This window comes from Dipodomys spectabilis, unplaced genomic scaffold (genome assembly GCF_019054845.1).
Source record: "Dipodomys spectabilis isolate Male_0828 unplaced genomic scaffold, ASM1905484v1 ptg000436l, whole genome shotgun sequence".
Classification (NCBI taxonomy): domain Eukaryota; kingdom Metazoa; phylum Chordata; class Mammalia; order Rodentia; family Heteromyidae; genus Dipodomys; species Dipodomys spectabilis.
The window spans coordinates 2,126,332-2,151,399 of NW_024871113.1; the positions used below are offsets into that span (position 1 = coordinate 2,126,332).

Sequence of the window (25,068 nt, forward strand, 5' to 3'; positions counted from 1 at the left end):
TGACTGAAAATTTCAGGGAAGGGGTTAGGCAAGGTGGCACATGCTATAATCTCAGTTATTTGGTAGGAAAATACCAGGATGATTAAAATTCTAGGCTATTCAGAGGAAAAATTTAGTGAGATTCCATCTGAACCAGTAAAAGCATGGTGGCACATGCTTTTGATCCCAGCTATGCTGCAAGCACAAATAGGAGGATCATGTCTGAAGCTGGTTTGAGCTAAAACAAGAGACCTTATCTGAAAAATAATCTAAAAGGAAAAAAAAGGCCTGAGAGCATGGCTTAAGTGGTAAATCACCTGCTTAGCTAGCATAAGGCCTCGAGTTCAAACCCCAGTACAACCAAGAGAGGAGAAGACAGAAGAAAAGAAAGAAAGATTTGGGAAAGCTTTATAAGATAGAAAATGATAGCTCTAATACTTTAAAAATAGACAGTTGCCTATTGAATAATAGAGGGGTGATTGGAGGGGGGCCTGGATTCTGGAAAGATGTGGAAAGTTAGGAAGTGGAGGATGGTATGCTGAATGCTCTGTATTACGGGATAGTGGTGATCAAGGAGTGTGGTTAGGCACGTGGAGGCTGAGACTTATGTAACATGACAAGGTTTTGATTTAGTACTGGAGAAAACATTTAAAATGAGGCAAAAGGAAAATCCAATTTGCAAGTTAAAATGATCTTTCTGATGGCTGATTGAATGCATTGGAAAGGCTTAGGGAGTGTGAATTAGTTTCCTATTACTGTTATAATAAATGACTATACAATTTGCTGGTTAAATAAACCACAAATTTATTACCTTGCCATTTTGGAAAACAGACGTCCAAAAAATAAGTCTTCTTAGAACTGTGTTCCATCTGGAGAGACTCCATTCCTGGCCACTTCCAGCTCCCAGACTTAGGGCCCCTTCCTTTGTTTTCCCTGATAGAGTAACACTTTCAATTTTCTCTCTCCCTCCCTCTCTCCCTCCCTCCCTCCCTTCCTCTCCCTCTCCCTCTACCCCTCTCTCTTTCTCTCTCTCTCTCTCTCTCTCTCTCACAAACACACATACACACACACCACTTATAAGTGCCTTTGTGATTAATTTGGGTTCATCTGAATAACCCAAAGTCACTCCTTATGTCAAGATCTAAATTTAATCACATCTTCAAAGATGATCCCCCCCACTTTTTTGTTTTGCCATCTCCAAGTTCTGGAGATTAGGAACGTGAAACTACTTGGTAAATCTTTCTCTAATCCACATTACTAGTTGTGAAGAGTTGCTATAATTGATCTGTGAGATGTTTACTGAAGAGGTGGGCACATGTCCACCAAATCACTGAGAGCAGCTTCGTGTATCACAGACCTGAACCACAACAACAAGAAAAGGCAAGGGTCCATCAGTAGAATGGATAAACAAATTGTGCTCCTTTGTTTAAAATGGAAAAACCATTTTGTGACGTAAAGAATGAATTCTTAATATTAGCAGAAGATGACTGGACCTCAAAAATGTTGCCAAATGAAACACATCAGACACAGAGAAATAAATGCTATGTAGTTCCAATTTTTTTGAGGCAGGTAAAGCTAATTATGATTTTAAAAGTCTGAAGACTGTTGCCCCAAGAAGCCTGAACATGAAATTAGCTGGGTGGGTGGGAGAGAAGCTCGTGGTGTGATGGAAATGTTCAGTATTGTGATTGGGTCTGGAACAGGGCCTTTGATAGATGTAGTTGCATCTACCAAAACTTCCCAAATGTGCAATTAGTACCTGAACTTTTTTTTTCCCTCGTGAATGATACATCAATTTAAAAAGACTACACTGAAAAAAGGAAATAGCAGTAGTGAGGATGAAAAGAAGAAGAAGGATTTAAGTGATTTCTAGACTCTAAAACTGACATTAGCTTGTGTGGGACACTAAATGCCAAGGGAGAATAAAGAGAAAGAACGAGCAGGGAAATAAGTGTCCCAGCTATATTAAGAAAACTAATGCAACAACAATGTTTTCCAGACATATTTCAGTGTAGGATAATGATATACAAAGTAGTTTAGATAATAGGCATACAAGAATTCATTTTTTATTTTTCTTTGTGCTTTGATTCAAAAGACTAACTGGTAGTTATTAACCACATGCTCACATGGGAGCAGGGCTTGAATTTGGATCTCTGATGTGAGAATGAGGCTGATCTAATTCAAGCTTATTTGCTTAATAGAAAAAATATACATAATGAACATTGACTCTGCTATATTCCAGGAACAATCTAAGAGGCAAATAAATTAAGCAATTGGTGTATAAGTTTAGAGCACAAACAGAAGATATTTCTTGATCTTTGCAGGGCTTTTGCCTGCTGTGAATGTTAGCACGGTCATCAATGCATTCTAAATGACTTGAAGAATAGTTACATTCACTTAAACCACAAATTGTTTTGAAATGATGCTGTTACAGTCAATACTGTCATTTAAAACACCAAGTAGGTTACTTTAGAAAATCTGAATGAAATTTAAAGTTTATTTAAAATGAACAGACATCATTGAACTGTCCACCGTGATAATTTCATTGGCTGTCTAACTCCCATTTGCTTTTGTCTTTCTCCTTTTCAAGGTTCATTTCTACCCTATTGTCATTGTACATGGTCTTACTCAGTTCCACATACTACACATATTCTGATAGATCTTAGACAAGCCCAGACCCTTTTATCATTCTTCAAACTGATATGTCACATATTCAGAAATTTTAGCAATACGGTGATAAACAAGTTTGGAACCTAGAGAAGCAGCCATGTATTGGCTACTAAACCCAAGTTTGCCTGTAGATTTCGTCATGGAAATGCTTTTCACTTCTGAGGATGGAATGTTCTTTCATTTCTCCCTTTGTTTTCCTATCTTTCCCCAAACCTTTTCTTTGAGGAGGGTTGGAGTAGAAAAAGTATTTTTTAAAAAATTTTACTTTCCTTCTTAACGAATAGAGTCCTTCTTAGAAGCTTTGAGTTCTGTGTTACCGACATTTTATAATTTATTTAATGACCAGCTCTTTATTTATGACCTAGGTAGCTTACTATTTTAATTAGTGAAGTTTTATGTGTATATGTGCCCTAAGGCAACTTAAAGCAAAGGGCATACTTTCTGAGCCTTGGCAAAATAAATTCATAAACATCAAAGCTGTTTTCACCCAGACTAATAAGCAGACTGACTAATTGACCATGAACTGCAGTTCAAGCTGAATTCCTTCATATCAATCTTGCGCAGTCTCTGGGGAAAATATTTTTAACTAAAAGTCAAACAAAGTTTTATATAATTTTGTGGAACTGAATGACACATGCAAGTTTAGTTCCATTCTATAAGCAAGTTGAAACATGAAAATAGATTTAGGTGGAAAGAGTTAGAGAAATACTCTGGGCTTCTGGAGAGTTTCTTGAAATTTCTATTAAAATGATTTATATGTGAGTGTTTCAAATGAAAACAAAAACAAAAACAAAACCCCCCAAATATGCCTGGAAAGACCATGGTTTCTATGAATTTTTTTCATTATAAACCACAGAAACATCATACACATTACAAATTGGAGAAACATTGCATCCTTGGTACCCTTTAGAGCTTTGTGGAACCAAAAATGAAAATTCTTTCCTGCCATGCTTTGGAATTTTACTCTAATATCTGTTTGAAATTAATGAGACATGGGAGATTCTTTTGTTTTTCACCCCATTTTACTAAAATTGAAGTAACATTAAAATTTTAAGACAGCTAAGTTGCCTGGAAGCAAACATTTATTGTTTTTATATAGAATACTATGTACCTGATGGCCTTATTATACTGAGGAGAAATGAATGAATTACTTAGCAGCTATCTGTAAAGAATAAATTCTTCTTTGAATTTGTGGACAACTTCTGTGGTTCCACTCCAGTCATTTGCTTGCTGTGTAACTGGGCAGGTTTCTTTATCTCTCTTAGTGTTCTTGCTTGTAAAAATGGAATTAACAATGATGATAATAGTGTTTGCTTCATAAATTTGTTGGGAAGAGCAAATGAGGTAAAACTTGTAAAGGAGATGAAACCAAGTATTTAATATGATAACTGCCAAATGAATGTTAATTAGATTTATTCAACTAGATTTATGGATGCATACTTTCTCATATCCTACTTCAAAAGTAAGTTTCCTTAGGAGAGTCTACTGCTAAATGATATTAGCTTAGATATTAATATCATTATTATGTCAGGATTTTTGAAACAGCAGAATATAGAAAATATAATTTAAACTTTCTAAGGTACAAAAACAGAATTATGAGGTGGCAGCCAAAAAACAATCTAAGGATAACTTCCATTATCACTTTATTCTGAGACTCTAATAATGTTATCAAAATATGATTTTTAAACATATGTGGAAATGTAATAATGAGTTCCCTCCCCCATAACTAATATAAACCAACACAAAAATTTTTTTAATGTCAAACTCACAGAAACAAAATAAATGGTAGTTACTCTTCTCTAAGGTTTTGGGGAATTGAGGAGGAGTTGGCCGTGGTATGTAACATTGTAATTAGGAGCAATAATTTCCAACATATGTATTGTTCATCACATTGGAATATAGAGAATGACATGTATTCAAAAATTTATCAAAAACAGATTTTAAATATCTTTATCACAAAAAATAAATATGAGAGGTTAAATATGTTTAAAAGTATATTTTTTCCTAAGAATTTAACTCTGTGGTTTCAGGCTTTTATTCCTGGTCTCAAACATGGAAATATGGTAATGCTCAGCGAATGTACTTTTGCGTCTTTCTGCCCTTTCTCTCTGTAAATTATTCTCTTATACCTGTGGCTTGATCTTTCAATAAATTTCCTCTCAGCCTCTTCTGTTCTACCTATCGCATAATATTCAAACTGTCTTTTTGTTGTTGTTGTTGTTGGTCATGGGGCCAGAACTCTGGGCCTGGGCACTGTCCCTCAGCTCTTCAGCTCAAGGCTAGCACGCTACCACTTGAGTCACAGTGCCACTTCCAGCTTTTTCTACTTATGTGGTGCTGAGGAATCGAACCCAGGGCCTCATGCATGCATGGCAAGCACTCTACCACTGAGCCACCTTCCCAGCCCCCTCAGACTGTCTTTTTATTTTTAATTTTCTAACTTTCATTTTTATTGTTTTGTTGTGGTCAGAGCTTAAGTGCTAGTTTTGTGCTTTAACACTTGGGCTATGCCTCCAGCCAAACATTTTTTCTGGTTAATTGGGAATGGAATCTTGCAGACTTTGAACTGTCATCCTCCAGTCTCGGTTTCTTGAGTTCTAGATTACAGGTATAGCCACAGGTGCACAGCTCTTCTCGAACTACCCAGTGCCTCTTCCCTGACGTAAGTTTTAATTCCATATTCTTATTACGTTCTAGAAAAACCTCTTTCTTCTTCCTGGTGTCTTAGTAGCTTCTGAGACAGCAGCCATATTTTGACCTGGGGTACTCTCTTGAAGAAAAAAGGACACATTAGGAGTCAGTAGGAACTGCATATTTTTCCAGACTCAAGGCTTCATGGTACCAACTTCATGGTACCATTACCATCTTTCCTCTTCACTTTTGTTGTGTGATTCCACTGCAATCCTGACCTACTCCATCACTGTTTGGCCTCATTTTGGTCCTCTTCCCCTTAGAGTAATTTCTGCTTACTTTGTCCCTTAATACTCTCCACCTATTAAATACCATATTATTATAATTGCTGGGTTACCAAGCAGTCTCATTTTAAGATTAGGGTTATAATAATCACAAAAAAGCAACATAGTATTTCTGTGGCTCTAATCCATACCCTCTGAAGTTGTGGCATCTTGAACCCTCTCTAGATGGGCTCATAGAAATCTGGGAGATGGAAGTCCAGCATCCATGCTTTTCATTTTCCTTTGCTTCTTCTGGCTCATCATAGAGATGCCTGCTTGCCCAATGTAGCAAATGTTCCATTGCTGCTGATTGAAGGTCTATTACTCTTGCACAGCTGCCAATACCCAATGTCAAAGGAGCCAACATTTTCTTCTAGTTCCTTATGTTTGATTTTGAGGTTACGGAAGATAGTTCAACACAGCCAAAGCTATTGGCCTTCCCTCCATTGCCAATGACAGCGATGTTCAATGTCCACATGGACTCTGTCTTTTTAACTATCCCTATTTTGTGTATGTAACTCACTCCACCTAAACATGAGTGTTAAATAATCACTGGCATAGTACACATTCATATATATATATATATTAATATATATACTTGTATATGTACATTCATATATATGTTCATTTATTTCAGCCATGCTTGTAACACAGCAAAAAGCCTTAGGAATATAGCAGTTAGCAAAGTAGAGAATGTCTTCATGGAGCTTACCTTCTAATAAGTGAGGAACACAATACAGGTAATAGGTTAAAGTTTGGCATACTTTCAAGCAATACAGTATACACATAAAAATAAGGAAAGTAAGGGAATAAACAGCTATATGGATACCCTACAATTATATTGACCTTCTCTTCTTGTAAACAATAAAACAAGCTTGAGTTCATGGTATCAATTAATAAAATTTCCCCACAGTTGCAATCAGTGAAAGCATTAGGCCTGAAAAACTTTTGAGAGTGTTATTATATCTGAAAAGTTTCAAATTTGCCTCCAGTTGACATTTGCTACAATTCTGACAGACTAAAATTATGGAGAATGTGCAATCATATTCTCTATTCATGCCCATGTGCCACAGACCTAATGTATTAATATATATGTGGAGCTTTTGATCCAATCATCCTACTAACCTTTCTAAAACAATGATAGTGATTTTGGAGAAAATCGGTAAAACTCAAAGCAAAGTTGTTAATCTGGATTTGGAAGGACTTGGGTTGTAAGAAAGTACAGATTAAGTTTGGCTAAGCAGTTTAGAAAGAAAGGCACCATGCATGAATACCATGAACACAAGTCACTTGGAGGCCATCTCTGTCCCTCTGCAAGATCCCACATCAGGCTTTGTGGTCCCCATGGACTGAAATATCTATGCTCTGAACATATAAGGGAAAGAATCACTAGTAGTACAAGGTAAAGACCAGATGGCTAACAAACTTTTTTTTTATTCTCTATGCTTACATATTATGAAAGAGAAATTACACTATAGCAAGGAACATCTTGTATAATTATTAATATTTACTTTCTAAAACTGTCAGAATTCAGCATTGTCAGGCCAAGATTGCTTATTATAACAAATGGGAAATGTCACTCTTGAGTCTCAATTTGGTGACAAGAAAGAAGAATAAGGTTGAAAATTAACTATATTATAGCATAAAAAAGTGAGGTGAAATTAAATGTGTAAAGGCTCATAAATATTTAAGTTAGTTTTTGATGTCTTGAAAAATTTTACAAAGAAATCAATTTGATTCTCTAATATAAGAACTAGGAAAAAAGAATATAGTTTTTCCTCTGGTACAGAATATGTTAATTCTCTACCAGAAAGAAATATTTTAAGACGAGTTCCTTGAATTTTTTGAGGCCCTTTTGTCTTTCTTAAGAAAGACTATTTTATCTCATTATTATGAGCTTATCATGATATGTAGGTGCTTTATTGCAGGATTTGAAATCTTACTTTATGTCTTTCAATAGGAGATAAAAGATCACATTGTTTAATTTCTCTGCACTTCATTTGTTCCATCTGCACAATGGAGATAATAAGAGTAATAATAGATATTAACACTTAGCTAATGATAATAGATATTGTATCAGAACTATTTTAATCTATTTAGAAGAGTGCTAAATAAATGTTATTCCTGTGACTGTTGTATTAATCAGTTTTGTGTCACTATAATGAAATACTTGACATGAGCTACTTATAAAGATGAAAGGTCATATTTAGAATTTCAAATCCAATACTGGATATCTCTATTGGTTTGGGCCTTTGATGATGACAGATGGCAATGGTGGGTATACACCCTGGAATAAGAAGGCCCATTACTTATGACAGGAAGCAGAGAGAAACTGAGAGACCAGATCCGCTGATTATAACTGTAGTGCAAGTATAATTCAACAACAGTTACATTCAAAGAGCATAGACTTTTAGAATCAACCAGTGTCAGCTCATTACTTACTAATTCTATTTCCTTAGCAAATCAGTTACACTTTTTGATCTTTGCTTTTATGTTCTGTTAAATGAGGTAAAGACCAGCTGCATTAAAGGAACGTTAAGAGGATTAAGTGAGATGATGAATAGAAAATGCTTTGGCGTCTGATCTGATTTTACATCCCTATTGTACCACTTAAAAATTTGTACCTAAATGTAATGACACTCGGAATTTCATGAATCATACTTGCTTTACAATAACATGTGGAAAATGTGAGCCAAACTCTAGAATAAAAACACTTCCTAGATCGTGGCAGTTAGTATATTTTTATAATTTAAAACACATTACACATGTGGTCCTGTATAGTTATCAACCATGTCAACATAAGCACATACTGGATTGTGTGTATAGGTAAATCTGGCTAAAATGTGGAATGCAAACACACACATATACAAACATACACATTCACATATATAAGACCATGGTGAAATTCCTTTGAATATTAACATGACTTCTAATCATAAAAAGAGTATTAGGAAGCTGAGACCTGTCTGTGGTATAGGCATTAGTAGGAGGGAGTCAGACAAATGAGAAAGAAGGGAGGATGAGTATAATTAAAATACTTTCTCTACATGTTTAAAAGCAAAACAAGGAGACTTGAGACTGATTTTAAAAGAGGGAAAAGAAAGATCGTTAGAAAGGCGATTATAAAGCCGGTGCTGGTGGCTCACACCTGTAATCCTAGCTACTCAAGAGGCTGAGATCTGAGGATCAGGGTTCAAAGCCAGCCCAGGCAGGAAAGTCCATGAGACTCTTATTTCCAATAAACCACCAGAAAACCGGAAGGGGCACTGTGGCTCAAGTGGTAGAGCACTTGCCTTGAGCTGAAGAGCTGAGGGACAGTGCCCAGGCCCAGAGTTTAAGCCTCACAAAAAAAAAAAAAAAAAAAAAAAGAAAAGAAAAGTGATTATAATCAAGTAGCATTGCATCTATTAATGGCCTGACTGAAATGAAACTAATTGATATCAAATAAATAAACCAACAAACAAAATCAGGATGCTTCTCCCTAAACTTTGTCATAGCAGAAGAGTTTTTTCAACATCTAAACATTTAATACATTATTTGCATGCAATTCTCAGTAAACTTAAACCCAATAAATTAGAAGAGTTATGACAACTTATTGGCAGAATGAGCTACAAGACATGCTCTTGGACTTCTGATAAGGTAGGCCCTATAAACCTGTTGAAGGTGAAAATGTATTTACTACCCCTAAGGTACAAAGCATCAGAGATTTGGACCTCAGAAACTGGGGTATGGATCTTTACCATGAAATGATGTAGCTTGCCGGAAGCTATAGCTCTCTGCCACTAACCGGCACCACAAGGAGGTATTGTATTACTTATCTTTATCCTGGATGAAGATCAAAATCCAAACATTGAGAAGTTGCTACTGAATGTATACACCTTTCAAACCACTGTTAAATCAAAACGAAAAAAAAACAACAAAAATCTTTTCGTCTAACTATAATAAGCAGGGCGCCATCTATATGTCATAAATGCTACTCTGGCATCTTTCTGTAAATTGAAAACAGAATTTCTAAGCAGAAACGCAGATTCAGCGATGGTAAATGAATAGTTGCCTCCTTAAGTCTTTTTTCCTTGCTTGGATCATTAACATCTTAGCTGGATCCCAGCCAGCACATGACAATGTGTCTACCAATGAACTGTGAGCAGGAATGGAGCTCTCTTTCAGGGCAATTCTCTTGCCTTTCCCTCTGGATCCTGTGACATTCAGGACAAACATGGAAGCTATGAGTAAGGATAGCAGAATCATCTCTATTTAACTCATGGAGTTGCTTCATTCCTGGATTGGAGGGACTCATTGAAAAAAACCTAAACAACTTTCTTATTTAAGCTGTGGATTGTCTTTGTTATAGCATTTCAAACTTATTCCATTGTCAAGTCAAATTATGGGTAATAAATTTGGCATGGTTCCCAGGAGAGAAATTACAAAGTATGAGAAACTGTAATAGAAATAAGCCATTGAAGAGAAGTTTCATTTATATTAACACAGGTAAAATGGTTATTTTATTTTTTTAACTGCCTAAAATTTGTTCATGTGAATAAAGGTAATCCCCAAAGCACTATGGGCAAGAAATGATTATTATACAATCCTATGGCCTCATTATACAAAATGTTACTTTTATATTATTTAGTCTAAGGCAGATGTTAACAGCATTATTTTGGTAATTTTGACCTTACATTTCCTGAGGAAAACTTACAGGCAGTTACTAAAAAGGCAAATAATCCAAAGAGATGCTTTCTTTTTTTGGGGGGGGGAGTGTAAGAAATTTTATGTATTGTATATAGAGAGGGTTGTCTGGCCCCCTGTCCTGGACCCCATTAAGACTACACATTTTACAATGGTAGCTCCATTTCTTTTAGATATTCAAAGAGTACCAAAGAACTATGATCCTGTTTATTGAAGAGTCATAAACCCTTCAACTCCAGTTAAATCCTTGGTGTTTCAGTTGTATGGGAGCTGTGGAGGCTGGCTTCCTCGTTTGGGTGGAGGTCCTGTTGCAACAGGACCAGCAGTAGCTGGTTTAGGAGTGTAACGTTGCTGTCTCTGAAAGGCTTAGGTAGGGGTGGAAGGCAGTTCCCTTTGTATTCGATCACTGCCATCTTGGCTCGATCCTGCTTATTCCGATTTGGGATCCAAAGCATTCTTGTCTAGCCTCCATTCTGATCTCGGTACCGAGGAGCCAATACTTGAAAGAGCTTTGGTATCCAGGCCTTCTCTGTGAGCCAGAAGTCAGCCCTGTGCATGGGCCATTCATTGGGGTCTCCCAGCTTTCCATCGTTGATGAGCTTAGTGGCATAGCCCCTCTCATCCCTGCGCGCCCACGGTGTCTCAATGCATTCATGTCGCACCAGTCCCCTAAGCAAGTTACATAGCAGGTGGATTCGAGACTCTGGCCAAGGGCCAGGCGCCATACACTCGGCCATGGAAGATGGCCACAGCGACCGTGAGCTGCGTCTTTCCAGTGCCGCCCACCTCTAAGGGATGCTTTCTTAAGCGTTTTACAGATTAAACTTTTTCTTCTAGATGAATGGTGACTGTAGCAAAAAGTATTTCTCAATGAGTATTTTGATAAATAATTGAGCGAATTATTCAGAAATTATCAGCACAGTAGGTGACTGTTACTTGCTCTGTGAACACCAATTAGAGGGAAAAAAATCATAGTTTCTATCCTCAAAAAAGATATTTATTATTATATTAATAATAGGCAATATCTATTACTAGGTTAGAAAGGAAGATACAATAATATATAAATACATAATTATATATCATATAAAATATACTACATATGATTGCATATAATATAGTATTATATATATTTACTATATATAGTAATTATCATGAAAAACTTTTATTTCTTGTCATTAGTTTCCAAAATGTTCCAGGAAATCTTCTTCATGGTTTCCAAGAATAGTTGGGAAAAGTTTAGGAACAAAAATATATAATAAAAAAGAAAAATGCGCTGTTTTATATAAACCTATGAGTTCCCATAAATATCTAAACCTTGGGGGACCTCACAGTCTAAATCTACAGCCAATGTTGGTTTTTCTGCCTAAGTCACTTGAATTGTGTCTGTGATAGTGATGCAAGTCACTGAAACAATAATGTTCATATCCTAAGGGAAAGGAAACATGAAATGCTAAGTACTGTGTTAAATGGAATGCTATTTATCTAAGAGTCACCCTAGGCTTTCTCTTAAGAATCAATCACATAGCCAGCACTTATTAAAGAAATAAGCCTTTGATATGACCATTCTATTAGAATGCAAATCACAACATACCCCCCCCCCCCCATCCCATGGTGGGGACAGAATTCTCTGGTATCGTAAGGGAAATGGTACTCAAACCTGGATAGGGAATGGTAAATATTTGAGCCAGCAAGGGGTTTCTTTCTTCCTAGGAGGTAATATACAGTAGTTCACGTAATGTGTTTAGAGCATCATAACCCTAAGAAAGAATGTCTAGATTATATTATTGCCAATGCAACGGAAGCCATGGTTATATTTTATGGGGAATTCATAATAAAAGCCATGAGGTACAACTATTTTTTAATATAGTGGTTTCTTGTATAATCCTATAATCTCAGAGGATCTGAAAATATGTCCACAGGCTTAGCCACATTGCCAACATGTCTGCAGCACAAAAATATTTAAGGAACCCTGATCTTGAACCTGGGAGAATAGTAGTATTGGCTGGGGCTCAGCACTCTGTACACTCAGGGACAAGATGAATGATGGATTTACTCTAGCAGGAAACTAGCTCTGAAGGAGGCAAAAAGGATGCTAAAGTTCAAGGTTTTCACAAGCAAGGCATCCAGAGTTCAAAGAAACATCCTTTCATTCTCCATAATCAACATTCCTGGAGGGAAGGCTCCTCTCATCCTTTTAAGGAAGCATGGCAGGGACAAAGTATCAGGATGGGGGAGCAAGGGTTGAGCAGGGTGATATGCTGGAATGAGGAATAGGGGCTAAGGGTGGGAAATATTCTCTTACGTACAAATTCAACTATCATCCAAGAAACAACCAATCATCAAGTTCCATGGTAAAAGGAGACAAACAACCACAAAAAGGAAACAACAACCAATCAATAAACCCCATGATGAAACTAGACAACCAATCAGGAAAATCCAAATTTATCCCATAAAAGCCTTCCCTAACGCCCTATCCACATAACAGCAGTTCTCCTTGGATACTCAACTGCACAGTGCTCTCCTTGAGCAACATCATAACGAAACTTTTACAAACCTCTTCTACTAACTGGACTTGTCAAATTCTTTTACTAACCTTGCCTGCCTGGGAAATTCACAATATGAACATTTTTGTGGCTAAGAGACAACACTCAATCCCACATCTACTATTAAAGCGTCATTTTCTTTTTTTTTAAGGTTTTATTGTAAAGCTACTATACAGTTACATGAGTAAGGTAATGAGTACCCCCTCCATTGTTTTCCCACTACTATCCCTTCCCTCCCTACCTTCCCCCGAGGTTCTTTTTTTTTTTTTAATTGTGATTAAGTGATTACATAATTTCCCAAATTTCACAGTATTGTGGAATAATGTTGCTCATTTAAAGTCACAAGCTCATACTAACTTTCCTGGAGCAAATTGTCTAGCACGGTCTATAACATATATCGGTGTACACATATACACCATACATGTGATTAGCAGCATGGGGATATTTAGTAGTGGTTCGACCAGATGAGTGGAAGTTCTTTGTTTCTTAAGCCCTGTTAATTTTGTCATATCACCTAAAATTTTGGATTTAATATCCACTTATCAGGGAGACCATGTACCATTTGTCTCTTTGCTCTTGGCTTACCTCGCTCAACACGATTTCTTCTAGCTCCATCCATTTCCCTGCAAATGCCATTATTTTGTCATTTCTAATGGCTGCATAATATTCCATTGTGTATAGATACCACAATTTTTGGATCCATTCATCTGTGGTGGGGCATCTGGGTTGTTTCCATGTCCTAGCTATTGTGAACAGTGCTGCAATAAACATGGAGGTGCATGTGTCCTTGTATTTTGGTTCCTGTTGTTCAGGGTAGATGCCTAGAAGTGGTATGACTGGATCGTAAGGGAGGTCAATCTTTAGCTTTCTAAGGACCCTCCAGACTGCTTTTCAAAGTGGTTGTATAAGTGTACATTCCCACCAACAGTGTAATAGGGTTCCTCTTTCTCCACATCCCCTCCAGCATTTGTCGTTGGCTGATTTGTGGATGTGGGACATTCTGACTAGGGTAAGGTGGTATCTCAGGGTTGACTTTATTTGCATTTCCTTCACCACCAGGAATGATGAACATTTCCTCATGTGTTTCTTTGCCATTTTTATTTCTTCATCTGAGAAGTCCCTCTTTAGTTCCCTTGCCCATTTAGTAATTGATTTGTTAGGTTTGGGAGGGATTAGTTTCTTGAGTTCCCTGTATATACTGGATGTTAACCCCTTGTCTGATATATTGCTGGTAAATATTTTTTCCCAATTAGTTGGTTGTCTTTCTAGCTTGGTTACGATAGATTTATTAAAGCATCATTTTCACATTGAGTGTCTCATATAGGATAAAAATGATTCAGGAAAATGTCTCAGTAAACTATGTTTAATATAAACATATTAAGAAAATATTCTAGAAGAAAAAATGTCAACTATCTCTGCTGAGAATTTAATGCTATTCTTAAGGATGTGTTGCTGGGATATATGTTAGGTAATTAAATTCAAGTACTATGCAGAGAACAGCCAGACTTCGTTTTCCTTGTATTTGTTGAGCAGTTTGTCACATATAAACCCATGAATGCTTGAAAAAGAAATTTCACTATGTGTCACTAAATGGTTAACTGTTATGAAAACTCATTCAAAGCCACAGCTGCTTGAATATGTACAATTTTTCCCCGTGTCATTTGCCTTCCTGTAGAACCTGGGGCCAACTTCATATTTTCTCCCCTGGAAACCAGTTTAACTTTAGATGTTTTAGTGGAGTAGAAGCTTGGCTCAGGTGTGGCTGAGGGAATCAGCAGCTGGAGAGATTTGGTCACATTCCTTAATCTGGTGTTTCTCAACCTGGTGACACAGTTTTAAAATATGATTACCCAGGTTCTCTCCTCCCCTACGCTTGAGTTTAAGTAGGCATGGAATTTGGACTTTCACATTTTTAAAAAAACTTCCCTTGATGGTGCTAATAATGGGCGATTAAAGTGGATAGAATTTGGGAAGTTTTAGGTTCCCTACATGAAAAACATCGTTCAGGTTTTTGGTATCTTGGGAATTCTATGAAAGGCAATGGAAATAATAGACTTAACATTTAAACACTACAAATTAAAGATGATGAGAAAATATGACAGAAGACCTCAGCCATTGGTAAGCATTACCTATATTTCAGTTTTAGCATCTAAAAATTTCATATGATCCAAAGAACAAAGATTTAGTTTTGTAATAGCTTTTATTTTGTAAAAGATTTTATTAGCATCCATTTGTTGTACAATGGTTTTCATTGTGATATTGTCATGCTTGCATACAAAGTATCCCATAAAACACACATTCCCTCACTCTTCCTCATATCCCCATCCTTTCTTCAAACAATTTCAACGGGTTTCATTGTTTTGTTTACTATTCACACATATAAAGTAGGTTCATATTCACCCTCATTCATCCTATTGGCTCTCCCTTCTGATATTTCCCATCCCCAAAGCAGAGGCTGTCCTGTCATACATTTTATCATTTTTAACATATATTAATTATACAGAAGGGTTTTACTATGATATTTCACAGGTGCATATTATTATACTTTAGTCAGATTGGCCTCCTCTATTGTTGTCTCTGTATCCTACCTACACCTTAGTATTGTACAACAGCTCTCAATGAGATTCCTTCTGCCATCTACATACATAAACCTATGTTGCAAAAGTTTATTTTGATCATCATTAATGTTTTGTAACTTCATTTTTTGTTAGGTCTGGGCTTTACTATTTCTTATAAGGGATACAAATAATTTTAAAACCTCTAAAATAAGTTCTTTATAAATAAACAACTGACATTTTGATTATATAAATAATTAAAAAATAAATGTCTTGGATCAATTAAATAATATTATTTTATTCAAAGATTATTTGTTTGTTTGTTTGTTTGTTTGCTGTTTTTGTATGAACTCAGGGTGCTGTCCCTGAGCCTCTTTGTGCTCAAGGCTAATGCTCTACCACTTGAGACACAGTGCCACTTTCAGTTTTTGAGTGGTTAATTGGAGATAGGAGTCTCACAGGGACTTTTCTGCCTGGGCTGGCTTCAAACAGTGATCCTCAGATCTCAGCCTCCTGAGTAGCTAGGATTACAGGTGTGAGTCACCAGCATCTGCCTATTTTGTTTATTTTTATTAACTGGTAAGCAAGAAGAGCATACATGTCCTGCAGGCCTGTAGACTTGGGACGCATTACTTTTTGTGTCAGGTTATATGTCTTGAAGGACAAAGAGAGAAGCAGAAGTCATCTTTCAGATCAAGAAGATGAAGCTCAATAAGGCTAGAATCTCAGAGGTACTTGGCTTCAGTCTGATTCCACAGAAAATTTGCAAGTGTAAACAACACAGAATTTGTCCCTCTGAGTGAAAAGGGCTGGGCTTTTGCACCCTGGTTAACAGTCAGGTTTGAGTTGGGGCCATTCCCTGGAAAATAGAGACATCTGGGAGCCATAGCATCTAGACTTACTACAGCTGGGGAAGTGGTTCTCTGGCTGGCACAGGAGGGCTGGGAATAGTACCAATAGTTATTCATTCAGAAGCTGTTGCCTCTTGCTCAAATGATTATTCTCGCCCTTTGCCATTTCATGGTAATAATTTCATTTCTTTGGATAAGATTAAAGAATACCACTGAATGTGTCACACTTTAGGTTCATATCTTAGCTATCAAGGAGATGAAATAAATATTTAATGAGCACCTACTGGTACTCAGTAGTCACAGTGTGAGGTGATGCTATACCATTATCTTTTATCAATATCTCCTCTGGTGACTAAAGGGACACTTTAATATGAAAAAATTGTTAGGTTGAGAGAAAAATCTACCTAATATGGGTAATAGAAGAGAGGAATAATTTCAAAGAAGAAAACATTGACACTTTGAGGACATATAACAAAAGTTACTGTGCTTTGTTTCTCTGTGAAAAATGTCAGGAAATCTACATGGAATACTTGAGTAAATAAATAGCACTAGAAAATGAAATTATGACAATGAAGAACTCTCAACAGAATGGGTCTTTTCTTTCACAATTCTTCCTAAAGTCAAAGCTAAAGAAAATAGAAAAGAAAACCCAAAAGGTCAGGGATTTGATTTAGATTTCAATAAACACCAAAATCCATATTAACAAAAGATGTTGGTACTACATAAGAATAGTGTCCATCCTCTATCTCCCATGATAACCTCTATTTATTTTAACATCAGATGGGTAATATGCCCATGTGGCAACCAGGTTTGAGGGAGGCACGTGTCATCCAAGCGTGTGAGAACTCAGTCATCATGCTTATGAACTGGAAGAAGATCATCTCTATTTTGTTTTTATTGCCACAAAGTCTAATGTTATTTTGAGACATTTACCTTGAAAGATAATTGACTTAATGCAATAGCCTACAAATGGCCAATTGTGATTCAGTGAATTCCTTCTCCTTAACCCAAATTAAAACTTTGCGCATTTGACAATCACAGTGGAAAACATTTGTTTTCCTTCCAATCTTCTCAGGCAGAATGCCCATCAGATTTTCATCAGCCTTGCAACACATTCTTCTGGCATGAACATGTTTTCATTAAAGCATGCTGGAACATTCTGCCAGGGTCACAGGAAATGAACTGCAGGTGTGAGTTGGGGGTCTACACACTTCCCTTCCCTACAGATCCATGGATAGAATCCCATCAGCTGGACCTCATCAAAGTCCTTCCAAAAGTCCACCTTCTTGTTGTCATTGTCCTTTTACCAATCAAGAATGTTGGTCTGCATCTGAGAGTACTAGTATTGCTATAATTTTGTTATCCTTGAACTACAGTTCTAGAAAGATCACAAATTTACAAGAACAGAAATACCCACTTATTTCACCTCCTCCTCCCCACTGTCTTACAGCTGGCTGAAAACAATGATCCCTCCCAAGGCCCACTCAACCATTTGAGTTTTGCCATGTTTCTCATTCACAAAATTAGCACATGTACAGGTCACATGTTTTTAAATTAAAATTTAGTAAGATGCTAGTTAATACAATTTGAATCCAGAAATACAAGCTATATAAGATATGAATATTATGGCTTTCATGTAGGTACTAGTCAGAGTTCCCAAGAATTTAGAGGGCTAAAAGAATTGTTTATACATGTGTTTATCCATGGATACACCTTTCTAAATTTGACTTCAATATCATGAGACTGGATTAAAAAATTTCTGAGATCTAAACTTAATCTTAAAATCACATAGTCTGCCATCTATCACGATGAACTAATTGTAACCCTCTTCTCTCTCATGTAGGCCCAGAAAGGAGAGGTTAGGAAAAGCTACTTGGTGAATGCAGGCTCTTTGTCAGGCACTCAGTCAGGGATTTTGCATAGATTATCTCTAATCCTTTCAATAATAATCTCATTTGCTGACAGACGCCTGTTAAGTGACTTGACTAGGGCCCAACATTGAGTCAGACCGAGAAGCTATGTGGCAAAAGCTCATATTTTCAAGCACATCACACATGGTTTGACACATCAGAACTGGAGCTCAGGTTCTTCTTTTGAGCTCTAAAAAATTTGTGCATAATCCTGCACATCCAAGAAAAGCTACTGGAAATACATTAAGGTATAGTTCCATAATACAATAGTAGCAATTAAGACTGTTGAGAAGCATACTTAATGGAGGAAGGCTCTATTTTTGCTCATGATTTTGGAAGCTTCAGTCCCTGTCACTTGGCTCCTTGTTTCTGAGTATGTGCATGGTGAGGCTGAACATCTGAGTTGGGAGTGTGTAGTAGAGCAAAAAGCTCAACTTATGATGGCTAGGAGACTGAGACAGACATGGTGGAAGACTTCAGGGATAAGATATAGCCTTCAAAACTGGACTGTGGTGGCTGAGATCTGAGGATTGTGATTTAAACCGAGGATTTAATCTGAGGACACTTATCTCCAACTAAACCAAAAAATGGGAAGTGGAGCTATGGCTCAAGTGGTAGAATATGAGCCTTAAGCATACTAAGCTCAGGGACAGTAACCTGAGCCCTAAGTTCAAGCTTCAGTACCAGAACACACATACAGACACCCAGACACATAGACACACAGACACATAGACACACAGACACACACAGACACACACACACACAAACACACACACAAAGATAAACCTTTCAAATGCATGCTATCACAACTTAGTCTGTCTATCCAGGCTGTGCCTCGTAATAGACCATTCAGCTATGAGTTCCTCAATGGATTAATCAGTGGCTAAGATGAAAGCCATTGTGATCTGATCAAATCTCAAAAGCATCCAGCTAGTACCTAAGCTTTTAGCATGCACATTTAAAGAGATACTCCATATTCAAATATAATAGGCAAATAATGTAATAAGTTGAGTTTGTCATTAAAGGCTGAATTTATATATATGCATTGGTCCACAGTGGTTGAGTTTGGAAGTTAAGCTTTGGGGTGAATTCAACTCATCTTCTCTTTCAGAATTTTGACATCTTCTACAATGAACAACGACAACCTGAGGAAAGTTGCTGAGCACATCAAACCTGTTGGTTCATCTTGAATGGGACAATAGTAATAATTAATAAAAAGTCTATAATATAGTGTTATCATGAGGGCTGCATGACAAAATCTTGAAAAATATTCAACCAAGTACCTGGCCTTTGTCATGCATTACATTTGTCACTGGGAGAAAAGGGACCTCTAAGGCGATTGAACTTTCAGTTTAAATGTAATGCAAGATACATTTTCCTACAAGCTAGTTAAATTGAATTTTATGTAGTTCCTACAGGCATCATTTTAAAAGACATCAACAGTCCTTGTTGGCCAGCCCCTTTAAAACTTGGTAATCACTTGTTTCCATTGAGGTCAAGCTTTTAGGTAGCTACACACTTGATGTTACATCATTAATACACAGAAGTTTAAAAGCTCTAGCTGGAGACTGACATCAGTGTTGTCTTCTTAGGGCTGTCAGTATGGCTCAGTGTAGCGAGTGTGGTAAAGGCTGCTTCTGCTGTATCAGTTTTCCTGAGAAATAGGATTTTCTTAGAACAATATCCAGGGAAACACAGTGAAGAACTCATGTTTGAATAAAAAGAACATAACAGGTTTGCTGGAAAGGGCCTATACTGACATTATTGTACTTTGTTGAGTTAAGTAGAGTGTGCTTCTGGCCATGATTCAAGAGGAGATGAGCCAGAGATGGTGTTTGATCAGGACAGGAAGTCACATAAGGACATTAAAGAAAATCATGGACTCTCTCTGGAGTATTAGTTTTCATGAATCCCTGAGTCTATGGACCTGAGTCTGTGGCCAAAGTATTTTAGAAAACAGCTGGATGCTGAAGACTTACATCTACAATACAAACTACTCAGGATTTTGAGATTCTGAAGCTTCTTGTTGAAAGCAAATCTGGGCAGACAAATATGAGACTATTATCTCCAATTAGTCAGTAAAAAACTGGAAACAGATGTGTGGCCAAAGTAGGACACCACTGGTTTTAAGCAAAAATGCCAGGCAAAACCAGAAAGTACTGAGTTCAAGCCCCAATACTGACACAAAAACATAAAATAGAAAATTTGCTTTATTGTTAGATAAAACATAAAACCAGCCAATGTGATCTTTAGAATCAAAAAGATACTATTACAGTTCCCGAGAACCAAATTTGCAGCACCAAATTATTCTACCTCACAAATGTACCTAAAAGCTAGAGTACTGCATAAAATCCTCTGATTGTATCATTTTCCTTGTGTCTTCTCAGGAGGGACTTGGATAGTTGAATGGCTAACCTTTGGACAGTTGAGGCAGACAGTTGAGCTTGGGGGTTCTGAAAAATGAATCCGAGAACATTTTTATAACTTAATTATCTTGAGCTCTCCAACATTTCTTTATCTGTCAGCGTTACCATATTAAAATTGTATCATGCCTGAAATGTCTATTCCTGCAGTCAAAATCACTCAAGGTTGAGATTTTTTTCTCCTTCTCAGATATATTGCTATCTTGCTAGATGGTGGTTTTATTTTATCATCTATCACAGTAAAAGCTGGCTGAAATGTGTGCGATCAATGTATTAGCATTTCTTACGTTGACACCACCATTCCACTGTACAATTCAGTCTCAGCAGGCTGGGAGCTATGATGGCCACATCTAGAAAGGGGAAATAGAAAAGACTAGGATGCTCTAACAGTTTGTCAAGATGACCCTGATCATAGTAGTAGAAGTCTTTAATCCATCACATTGTCCTGGCTCATAGGCAGCCACCGCAGTCTTCCTCTTACACGTTCCTAAAAGGTCCTAGTACCTTCTACATCTGTACACCATCCCATTTCTTATCTACAAAGAGGAGATGGGTTAATAGCAGTATAGACAGAAAATTGTTTTCATAAGGAGTTGGGAATAGAGCTGTAAAACCATAATGTCTTCCAGAGCAACTTTTTGTCATGCAGCAATGATAACAAATGTTCAGGATTAGTCAGAAGGGGCTGCAGTCCCTCTTCTTGAATATCTTTGTAGAGGATAGCTGCTTTAAGGATCTTGTTATAACTGCTTTCCTACAAACAAGCCTATCTCACTAGTGTAAAAATACGATAGTTCTCTCAAGAAATTGCCTTCACTCAGATTTTCTCTTCGTTTTCTTTTCCACTTCTCCTGTTCTCATAGACACCTATCCCCACCACAACTTCTTCATGGGGAAACAATAGGCTGGGTCTCCTCAGTTGTGTAATTTTCCTTTCTCTTCTACTTTCTGGACTGTGTACATACATCAGCTTACTTAAACCTGTTGAAAATTTCCTGGCTTTTGTTTCAATTTCTCTTGCCAAGTAAATTTCTCTATGATACAAGCTCTAATTTTTTATTGACTGCCAAAACACATGCCTTCCATTCAGACTCAACTTGTGTCATTCATGTTTATAAAGTATCCTCATTTCACAAAATTAGTCATAATTTTCTCACCTTGTTGTGCTTCACTGACATTGAGAGCAATTCTTGGGCAATGTTTTCCTGACTGTTTTTAAAGTTTTTTTAAAGTATATTATTTATTTATTTTTTATATTTTTTGCAAGTCTTGGGGCCTTAACTCTGGGTCTGGGCACTATACCACCTCAGCCACAGTGTCATTTTTGGCTTTTTTCAGTAGTTTATTGGAGATCAGAGTCTCATGGACTTTCCTGCCTAGTCTGGCTTTGAACCACGATCCTTAGATCTCAGCCTCCTGAATAGTCAGGATTACAGGCATGAGCCATGAGCATCTGGCTGTTTTATTTTTAAAATATTTTTTATTATCTTTAAGTAGTTGTACAGGGAGTTACCATTCAACAAAGCAGTGTATGAATTCAGTGAGTCTCGATTAATGTCATCCCTTTCAGCATTCCTCCCAATCTTTCCTCACTTTTCTTAATTTTTGTAGGCTATACATTGAATATTGGATTGCATTCTTCCACTCTTTTTTTTTTTTAATTTAATTTTATTTTATTTGAGAACATACTGTACAGAGGGGTTACAATTACATGGGCAGAAAAATGCATACATTTCTTACCAAGCATTGCAGCCTCCTCCTTTGTTTACCCTTCACCTCCCTTCCCAGCCTCCCCCCTCCCCCCCACCCAATCATACCCCCCCTCCCCCCGCCACCGACATTGTAAAGCTGGTTTTGACATGACATTTTGTACTTCTCATTGTTGCAACAGGTCCACCTGAATCCTTAAACGACTTGTTTGTCCCCGTCTCCTCCACATGTTATACTGACATCAAATATAGTGAAAGCAGGGGTTACACTGTGGGGGAGGGACATACAAAGCAACAAAGAAATAATATTATAAATGCGTTAGAAACACATGCATGAAAGAAACAAAAACATTAAAATACATATTTGAGGTTTCGTTTTCCTAACATCACATTCTCTGACTTTTTCCGGTTGACTCATACCTATACTAGATACTTTTCTATCCCCTCCCCTTGATTATATCCCACTCTTTCAAGTACCCATTGCCTGGCGTTTATTTTGTTGGATTATTTTTTGCCTTCCTAAGGAATTACATTGCTTGAGTTTGGCCCTAAATTTACCATATTTCAATTAATAAATTTATATATACTTACATATCACCCAAGGTATTTACTTGCATTCTAGCCTTCTACGTAGCGGCAGATCCCCGTCCTTCATAATAACTGTGTCACTTTGGAGTTTAAAACTTTCTTTAACTTTGGTATTTCTGGATTTGCCACAAAACTGTATTATTGCTATGAATTAGAGAACTAACCATCCCTAGATTCTTTTTTTGGAGGGAGAAAGAGTAGTAGGGCTTGAAATCAGGACTTCACACTCTCTCCTTGTCTTTTTCACTCAAGGCTGGTACTTTACCACTTGATCCATGCCTCCACTTATGGCTTTTTGCAGAACCACACAGAGTTTACTGCTTGGGCTGGCTTTGAACCACAATCTTTACATATCAGCCTCCCAAGGAGATGATATTACAGGCATCAGCCCACAGCTATTCCTGGATTTGTTAGCAGAAAAATCCTTTGTTCCTTGCAGGAAGAGAAGGAATAGTGTCTCAGGAAACAGTTTAAAACCATGACTGTGCCACAGCATATTCATACACCTGCTGTCTTCATCTCTCTTTGGAAATAGCTTTGGCTTTCGAATCTCTCATCCTTTAATACTTTTAGCTTGTATAAAGACTATTTTTTATTTTCCTCTTTCATGGATAATGTTGCATAAGTCTTTGGGGGCTACTTGTAGACAACTATTTAGTGGCAGATAAAGAGCTTTCTGGAAATTTCAGTTGAAAGGCTTTGTCAGAATTCTTGTACAGAGATAGCGCCTTAGATCAGGATGCACAGAAACTTCAGCTGTTCAGCTCAAACTTGCAATGCATTTAGAAATAACTTTACGGTGAAATTGGATAGCAGAAATGAAATTATGCCACTGAAAAATTTTAGTACCAAAGGGCATTTGAGTAGTGTAATTCTATCATTCTAGGATGAAGGTGTCTTTTTCAGGCTTATAGAAAACAAGGTTTAACAATAGAGATTGCTCACTGGTGTTTAATGATGCTTCATTTATTCTGAATTCTTCTGTTTAGTCCATGAACCCATTTTTTTAGAGAAATTTTCTAACTTCTCAAAGGACAACACTATATTTATTTCTGATGTTTGTAATATTAAAAATACTGATTATTACTGGTATAGTACAGTAGTACTATTGCATATACATACATATACATATACATGTGTATATAGATATATGTCTATAAATACATATATAAGCATATATACATATATGTATACATGCATATATACATATGTATAAAATAATACAGATATATACATATATGTGCTTATGTTATTTTAAAAAATTTTAATATATATTTTTGTAAAGATACTATACAGAGGGGTTACAGTTACATGAATAAGGTAATGAGTGCATTTCCTATTGAGCATTGTTACCCCCTCCTTTGATTTTGCCCTTCCATCCCTTCTCTCCCTCCTCCCCAACTCCTTCCTCCCTCCCCAAGTTGTAAATTTTATTTTCAACATAATGTCTTGTACATCTCCTTGTTGCAGTGAGTCAACCTGTATCCTTGTTTCAGCATTTTGTTATTTCCCTTCCCCTCCCCAAATTAGAAAAATGTATATATAATATGCAGGGTACCAGAATCAAATACAGTAACAACAGGGGTTATGCCATGAGGGTATACAAAAGAAACAAAAAAAAATCACATAGTATATTAAAAACAACAGCAAAGATAAAACCTCTTGTGTCTCTTTCTTGGGGTTGATAGTCATAAAACATGGCCCTAAGATGTAGTTTTTCTTTTTTACCTTCTTCAAATAGGCTTTTACAAATCTTCTCTAAGTCACTTCCTCCTTCTCCTCTCTCTTTTCCCTCACACCCTTTAGTTTGCCACCTCTAATCTCCTGCTGATGAAGAAATATTCATGCAAATATTATGTGTTAAGTATATTTGTCAGGGCTCTCAATGGGTGATTAGGAACATGGTGTAAGCTCTTGTGCTGTAGTAGCCTTTTTCTGTTCTTTTGAAATCTGGCAACAATCTCAAACTTCCAAGAAAGCGTAGAGTAGAGCATTTTCCTCACCTGAGTAGATCTGGGCAGGGATAGCAGGGATCACCTGCAGCACGAGGTCTCTTGTCCATGCATTTCTAATGATTCCCCAAATACTAATATTCCAGCATATAAGATATATGTATGTGCTGGGGCAGGGGAAACCTGAAATCCTGTTCTTTAAAACATGCCTTTCTTGATCAATTTGGAATATCTCCTCTCATGTTCTA

The 25,068-nt window shown here is 36.9% G+C and overlaps 1 non-coding gene and 1 pseudogene across 1 annotated transcript; both read right to left on the bottom strand.

Annotated features, from left to right (window-relative positions):
• Window positions 1-10,458: 10,458 nt before the first annotated feature.
• Window positions 10,459-25,068, bottom strand: part of LOC122097809 — a 33,715-nt pseudogene continuing 19,105 nt past the window's right edge.
• LOC122097884 lies at window positions 17,013-17,116 on the bottom strand. The gene has a single exon (XR_006145604.1). It is a non-coding gene; the product is annotated as a small nucleolar RNA U13 (small nucleolar RNA).